Source organism: Cryptomeria japonica, chromosome 4 (assembly GCF_030272615.1).
Source record: "Cryptomeria japonica chromosome 4, Sugi_1.0, whole genome shotgun sequence".
NCBI lineage: Eukaryota > Viridiplantae > Streptophyta > Pinopsida > Cupressales > Cupressaceae > Cryptomeria > Cryptomeria japonica.
The window spans coordinates 468,580,929-468,589,895 of NC_081408.1; positions in this window are offsets into that span (position 1 = coordinate 468,580,929).

Here is an 8,967-nt window from a genome sequence, read left to right on the forward strand (position 1 = left end):
TAGGGGCCTGCACATGCAAGAAGGTCAAGTGCCTAGAGCTCACTTTTCAATTACAAAGGAAGTCACACTAACTTTCAAAATGGATTATATTAATCCAATGTCTTGTACTACTTTAGATTAGCATCTACTATGCCAGATCCAGTACTGGTTTAAGCTTTGCTACATACATAAACCCTTAACCTATAATTCACTTATTTGGTAAGCTTATCTCGCATCCTTTTTCACATTTCCTATTACAAAATGATCTCATATATATATGAGTCATATTACAACTCGCCATGTCAACTTACAATGATTTTACAATTAATTACAAAATACATTATAAACAAAATTCTTGTCGGCCAGGGTGCCGGTATCCTTCCTTTCACTGCCGGTGTTCTGAGTGTCGGTGTAGAGTTTGTTGTTGTCGGTGTCAGTATCTTGTCTTGCCGGTATCATATGATTGCAAGGTTTCCATCAATGACAAAACCTTCAATCACCTATAATTTATCATTGGAGTGTGCATTTACCAACAATCTCCCCCTTTGGCATTGATGGCAACACTCATGAGAAAAATCAAAAGTGTTCAAATTGATATTCAAAAGTAGTCTGCCAAAATTGTCTTACCAAAACTGTATGCTCCCCTTGAGTAGATGAAGTCCCTTCCTTCTGACCATTTTTCTCATCCCACTACTCCCCCTTTGACATCAGTGACAAAGGTTGTCATTCGCTGTTAGTGGAGTCTTACTTGGATTATTGTAATCGGTGGGTTACAATCTGAAAGATATCTGTCAAAACTAAATTTATGCCATTGTCGAATGTTTTGCAGTCTTTTATTGCCTGTTGTGTTCTCTGTACTGTACTGGTGAGTATGTGCATTTTCTCTTCCAGTGTCTTTAGTTCGGGAACCAGAGCTTCAAATATTTCTTTTCTTAAGGAAATAAGATACTCTAGTCTTGGACTAAGTTTGCATTTTAAGTCCTTTGCCTTATCCTTTATTCCCTATTTGTCTTTCTCCAATTTGTTGATTTTCTCTTCCTGCTCTGCAATTTTCTTTTCTAATTCCAAAAATGAGTCTAATGTTCCAATCAAATTGTCAACAATAATATTTAACTTTTCTTGAGCTTTTTTGATCTCCTTGTCAAGATCCTCTGTTATGACATTTGTTTTGCAAGTATCCCTGTACAGTTTCTTGAAGTCAAGAATTATTTTGCCAAGTTTTGATAATAGAGTATCCATTTCCTCCTTGTTCTTATTTACAATATCTTGACAGAATTTCTCTTTTTCCTTTACCATCCTCTCCTTAAATGTATCCTCATTTATTTGATCAATAGTTACTAGGTTGTTGGTGATAAACTTAGACAATGTGTCTAGTTGACCTAAAGAATCTTTATCCTCAACACTGCACTTTGGTGCTAGAAATTTAAGAATTGGTATAGTATCAGCAATAGCCTTATAGGCTTGTGTATTGCATTATGTGATCTTCTTTATTGAATCTAATAAGACCTTAGTTACATTAGTAGGTCTGAATTCTGTCATAGCTGTACCAGATGTTTGTCCAACAATTTTTACAATAGCCATGCTACCGGTTTTAGTTATTTCCTTTCTTTGTTCAACCTCTGGTAGGTTTGTCTAAGTTTGCATTTCCACAAACAAAGTTTTAGGCTTTTTAGATTGGCTGGGTGGCACTGTCTTTGTCTATACCTGTGCTTCAACCTGTACCAGTTTGGGTTTCTCCAAATGTGTCTCAGATGGTTTCTCTAAGCTTTCAGTTGCCGGTTCCTCAGTTTGTACCTCTAAACTTTGCTTAGCTAGTTCTTCAGATGGTTTGTCTATTATATCTACTCATTTCTCAATGGTATCCTCTACTAGTTTCTCTGTCTGTGTACATTTTCCCATGTTTAACTCAACCTCTACAACCACTAACTCAGTGGTCACATCTTTCTACTTATCCTCAGTGGTCTCTCTGTCAACCACGACATTAACTTCCTGAGTATCTACATTTACAGCATACAAAAATTTTGATTCAGGGTTTGTATCTTCTACCAGAGTCTCCATACTCTCAGTGGCCAGTTGATTTGCAGTAGTGTCTACTGATGGAGTATCTGAAGGAGGTGGGGGCATATTGTCAGTTATTTTTAAACTTGGTGGTCCACCTACCTTTCCTTTACCCTTGTCTCTGTCCTTTTGATATACTTTGATAGTTTTAGGTCTGAGTAATTCTTCCTCTTTTTCTTTCTCCATAAAGAAAATATCCCATCCATCAGTTGTTTCCTCAGATACTTTAGTTACTCTGCTAGCCATTAATGCTACATGCTAGTGAGCAGTAGAGAATACTGTTCAGTTAGCCTCATTGATTAATTTGTCTATTTCATCAGGTGAGTTGACTGGATGCACTGCCAGTAATTTTTCAATTTTAATCTTTTTATCTAGTTCAACAATAGATAATCTTCTAGCTTCTAATCTCCTATACAAGTCATTTGGAATTTCATCAACAATGTGCATCAAAATTTTCTTGTATATATCTAAGTGTAGAATTACACTATTCTCTATACTTTCCTTATCATCAGTTGATAGTGTATTGTACATTTTATTGATATTCTTTAGCTTACCACCCTTTGTAAATTCACTAAGAACTTTGTCAATGGGGGCAATAGTTTGTTTCACCTTCTTATTAGGAGTCATATTCTTTGTCGGAGGCCTTACTGCATGTTGCCTCTGCCTTGTCCTTTTTGGTGTAGGAGAAGGTACCGGTGAAGGTTTTTTTTTCCTCTCAACTCTCTTGAATACAACAGGTATGTCACTTTTTGAAGAAGATCCAATCGGTGAAAGGTGAGTTTCTGGTTGAAGTGCTTCCAACTCACTTTCAGTTATCTAGTTTGTTTTAGCACATCTTCTTTGATTTCCTTTACCTGTTGGGTTCCTTTTCTAATGGTTGCTTCTACCTTCTTAACTCTTTTCCTTGATTGTATAGTGCTCTCAATTGTTTCTACACTACCAAACACTTTCTCTTCTGGTTCCTTAGGAGCTTCAAGGAGGGCTTTTGCATAGTTTTCTATGATGTTATCATCTATCTCATAGCCCATTTCAGTTACCCATATGGTTCTAGGGATAACTACCTCCATCCAAATTTCATCTTTCTTGATCACAAAACAGATTTCCTTTTGATACTTATCTACAATAGCTTGTGATAGTCTTACTCTGCTCTTCATTCGAGCCTTAGATGCTTGAAAATGTTCATTTATGTTTTTCTCCCTTTACTCTTCTATATTGTTCAATAGTTCAGATAGTTGTTTTCCTACTAGTATATCAAATCCAAAATCGTAGCACCAATACCGGGTACTTGTTTGGTTATGTATAGCATCAAACAAACAAGTAAGTTTCCAAATCTGAATATACCTTTCTTGTCTCTTTTGATCTTACCTAGATTGTCTATCAATTCATCTTTGAGCCATTCACATATGTCTATTCTTGCATTATCATTTACCATATCATAGGCACTCTTAATACATAGGCTAGAAACTGAGTTTAACCTATTTGCATGTGTAGCCTTATAACCTAAGATCATATTGATAAATCTGGTATTTGTATCCTTCACATCGTTTACCCTTAGAGATCTCTTATCAAATGTTGCATCGGTTAGGTTTGTCACTAAGTCATTTGAGACCTTTTTAGTTTTGTCAGGTCTATTGCCGGTGGAGGGTAACCCTGTTACAACTTTTACTACTTCTTTTGTGATTTTATGAATAGAGTCTAACCAGAAGAATTCACCATGTACCCTTCTTAACACAATCCTTATGATGTCGTTGGGGAAATCCAAGATACTAAGTATTTCTATGAAACCTAGGGTTTCTACTATCTTATGTTTAGGTTTGATATTTCTGGATTCATCACAGATTATAGTCTCATACTTATTTTTAATTTCATCATCACCTAGTTCATCAATATGACAATGTATATACATTCTAGGGTCTTCAACATATACTATTCCTCTAGGGATTTGAGAGAATGCACCTATGCTATCATCTTTCTTAGCAATTTCAGGAACTAGCTGAAAAACGGGTTTAGGTCGCTTAACAACTTCAACAACAATAGGGTTTGCAATAAATTCAGGAGTGGATGAAGATGCCATAGCTATAAATACCTCAATTTGGCTTAAGGATGAATGCTTTGATGGATTGCTTCACTTCTTTGCTTGCAGTACCTTCGCTCGGGAATTTTCATGCTCTTGAAGATTTGAATGCTTGGTGAATGAAAAAGTATCCAAAACACTTGCTTTATAATGTTATTTTTGCCAACTACCACATTTAATGCTTTCCAGTTAAGTCACAACTTAAGTCATCTGCCGGTATAGAAGTAATTTCAACTTCTCACCATCAACCGAGGGAATAATAGCATGTTTTTCATTTGTTTCTAAACCCCCAAAAGAATTTTCTTCAGTTAGATGAAGAGTCTCCTGCTGGTGGAGTGTTACTCCGTTCTTCCGGTGGAGGAGTAATCACATCAACATTCTGATCTAACTTTCTGATCCATTGTTTTGAGAATTCTTGCTTTACCTCTTCAACTTTTTCTTTACCTTTCAAACTAGGACCTTTGTTATTTGCCAGTGATGCCTTACTTCTACAAAATTTAGCAATATGTCCAATCTTGTTACAGGCATAACAAGTCACATTGTTCTTCTGAATAGCTTTCTCATATCCTATGCCAGTATGTGTTCTGCATTGATTAGATAAGTGCCCAAATCTTCCACAAACATAACATCTCACATTCATTCTGCAATTTTCTGAATTATGACCAACTTTGTTGCATTTAGAACATTGACCGGTGGGTGTATTGGTTTTTTGATAATTTTTAGATCTACACTGATTTTCTCTATGACCATACTTGTTATAGTTAAAGCATTTGCCATTAAACTTGTAAGCAGTAGGTTGTCTTACCAATTTGCTATGATCATGATTGTTTGTAGTACTAGAGCTTTCACCAACTTCAAAGCCAAGGCCATTTGTATCACCATTAGGTTTCTGATTTTTCAGCATGTCACCAACTTCTTATGAACTTTTATTGAATTTTTCCTTGTGATGATTTACAGTAGTCAGTTCACTCTCCAAGATTCCTTTCTGTCTTATGAGTTCATTTCTGTCATTTTGTGTGTGCATCAGATCTCTCTTCAACATATCATTTTCATGACTGAGTCTTGTGTTTTCATTTCCAACATCATTTAGTCTTCTAGCCAAGGCTTCTTCATTCTTCTTTCTATCTTCAATTTCTTTACAAAATCTCAGTCATATTCTGCATCTCATTCTGTGTTGTACTGATCTCTTATCTTAGCTTGTTTACCAGATCATTAAGAGTTTCCTTTTCATCATTCTCATTCTGCATCTTTTCACAAAGTTCTCTTCTCTTATTTCTTGCAATGGTCAGATTTTCTTGAAGTGCTTGAATGATATCCTAAGCAGCCTTTATATCATCTTCAAGTTTGATATTCTTCACCTTTTCTGCATCATAGTCTGAAAGAGTTGTTTTCAATTGTTCTCTCAAGTTTTCCATCTCTACCAGTGACAAGATCTTCCTCAAGCTATTAGGCTTCTGAAAATAGAGGACCAGGCTCTAATACCAATTGTTAGTATTCCCAAATATACTGAGAGGGGGGGGGTGAATCAGTATCTAACTGGTTTATAAATTTACTTGACTTAAAACATGAAAAGCATATTAAAACTGTGTACCGATAAACAAGAAATAATGCAGTAAACAAGAATAACAACAACCACATGAGAAGCACACCATAACACAATATTTTAACTAGGAAACCCGGTGTGGGAAAAACCTCGGAGGGATTTGTGACCCACAATATTCGCTTATTGGCCAATAAGGGAATATTAGTCTTACAATAGGGGCCTGCACATGCAGGAAGGCCAAGTGCCTAGAGCTCATTGCTCAATTACAAAGGAAGTCACACTGACTTACAAAATGGATTATATTAATTCAATGTCTTGTACTACTTCAGATTAGCATCTGCTATGCCAGATCCAGTACCGGTTTAAGCTCTGCTACATACATAAACCTTTAACCTATAATTCGCTTATTTGGTCTACTTATCTTGCATCCTTTTTCACATTTCCTATTACAAAATGATCTCATACATATATGAGTCATATTACAACTTGCCATGTTGGTTTACAATGATTTTACAATTAATTACAAAATACATTATAAACAAAATTCTTGTCACCCAGGGTGTCGGTATCCTTCCTTTCACTGCTGGTGTTTTGAGTGCCGGTGTAGAGTTTGTCATTGCCGGTGCCGGTATCATATGATTGCAAGGTTTCCATCAATGACAAAACCTTCAATCACCTACAATTTCTCATTGGAGTGTGCATTTACCAATAGAGACCTTCAAAGTACCATATGATTCTTTCATAGTGTATGGTAAGACCATTCAGAATCACCGACAACAGATTGCAAAGATTGAAGTGGAGATCTACAAGCGAACTCTAAATCTGTAGGAGCTACCGCTACTCCTATTACCCAAGTTGCAGGTTCTTCAGAATTTCTTTCTAAACTTGGAAGCTATTATTGTCACATAGGAGATGAGCACTATCGATGCCATGGAAGAATTAGCTTTCCAGATGAAGACCAAGAGTGAAATTGTTGCCTCACTTCTAGATTCTTGGTCTTCAGACATGAAGGATTTTATGAAAAACTTTAAATTCCTTTTTGAGAAGTTTTACTCTTTATTGTCATGAACATATACTCTGTTTTTATGCTATACAATATAACTTTGGTATTTTTTTGTGAAAGAGGGAGTGTTTGCATTACTTTGTCATTGTTGGCAAAGGGGGAGTGGTATTGAAAATTTCATACAAATGGAAGATGCACATACTTGTAATTTTGGCAAAGGGAGTAGTGTATATGCTTAGGGGGAGTAATTTTGATTATGGCATCATTTTTGTTCTATAAGCACTTAGATGTCAAATTTTCTTAAGTGTTGCCATCAATGCCAAAGGGGGAGATTGTTGGCATTTTGATGATGTTTAGTTGTGATTGTCATTGATGGACACACACTTATTTTATGTATGAGTTATTCTCCATCGGTAATATGTGTTGTATTGATCACACCGATATTATATTCCATTGTATGTATATTCTTTGTTTGTTGAAGACTATCAGTGTTTTGTAGAAGATGCTTACCGGTCAAAGCATGACCGAAGACCTCAAGAGGTATGAAGACCTAAAGCGAAATGAGGATCCCTAGCGGCAGTTAATCTTTTTGATCATAACACTATGTTCTAGTTTACTAGTCTTTGTTTGTTAACTGGTAAAAAATGTAAAGTGTGATGAGTTATCATCCACCGACACTTTGGCGGTGTTTCTGTGTCATGTTACCAAATGTGTCTAGATGCTTTGAACCTAGGAAATTGTTATCTAATCTTATTGGACTGACATGAAATCAGCTTCCTATTTAAGGACATCATCTCTAGGGTTTTAACAAGTGTGTATGTGTGTTGAAGAGTGAAGTTGTTATAGAAGCAGTGTGCGATAAAGATTGAACATGAAAAGGATAGAAGACTAAAGTAATGCTGCAATGCATTAACAGAGAGAAGTCAAGGATCTAATCAAGTAGTTTGTGCTATTTTCTAGATCATTCACTTGTTGATTACTAATCTCTTTACAAGTCTGAAACGCTTAACAAGTAGGCCCAGTCAAGCCTATTGTAAATCCTCTAACAAGGTGGTTCACAGTTGTGGATCTGAAATCCTTTAACGAGACTTATCTCCTAAAAAAGAGCTAGATTCCTAATAGGATCTGTTCTGATGAAGAACATTGTAAGGCCTTACCTGGTCTGACCTTAACCAGTCTAGTTACTATTCTGCAAATAGTTGACTTGTGAGTTTTACTCACCATGGTTTTTCCTATTTGGGTTTCCACATCAAAATATCTTGTGTTATGGTGATTGTGCTTCTGTGGGTGAATGCTCTATTTTTTATTTGGCTTATCTGTGTTTTAACCGGTTTTTTGTTCAAACTACTATACCGGTCTGCAATAAAATTGCTTAAGAGTTTGGTTAAGTTTTTTGGCATACTAATTCACCCCCCCTCTTAGTATTCATCAACTTAAATGTGTTGTTTTTGTCTTGCTAAATTTTCTTCAAATTACTCATCAATTCATTCAAGAGGACTATACATAGATCATACCTCATGTCATTCTTGAGCATTTGATATGTTGTATAATTGGTAGTTTTAGATACGAAGTTCCATCTACTTGAATGATAGACTTTGTAACTGTTAACATTATTTTGGGGTTGTTCGTAGGTGGCATTTTAATCAGGTGGCACCCCCTTTCTTTTGACTTCCCAGATGCGCTCATCATACAGACCAGGTGTCTTTTCAACATTGTTCTTGATGGCCTTCTTAATCTGTTTGAGGTTAGGGGGAACGCAGATTTGCCAAATGGCTCAGGTTTTGATGACTATGCATCCTATTGGACTCCACTCTGCATCATGCAAAGATAGGGACACATGGTGCCTCTGTGTTGCTCATCTTATTTCTGTTTAGACACTCCTTTTCGGATGTCCTCGGAGCTACCGCGTGTTACCCATCTCTCTGGCTGTGATTTGCGTCAAAATATTTTATGTTCAAGAAGGTATGGAGATGATACAACAAGATGGAGGCAACAACCTCGGAAGCGGTTTTGCTGGGTGTGTTCCTACAGGATGCCATGATGGTTTTTCTACTCAGAAGCAGTTGCAGGAGGATGGTGGATGCTTTGGACTATTAGCCAAGCTGGGGGCTCTATTTATGCAGTTTTCTTTCCTTTTTTAGGGGTTCACAACTTCTATGAAAAATAACAATTAAGATTCTAGATAGCAATTAAGCCTTTTAGCTGTTATTGTTTTCTTAGAAAAGGATAATCAAATTGTGCCTACGGCCTCTGTGATGTCTGTTTTCAGTATGCTATAATATTTTTCTATGCATTCCTATAATTCTGATG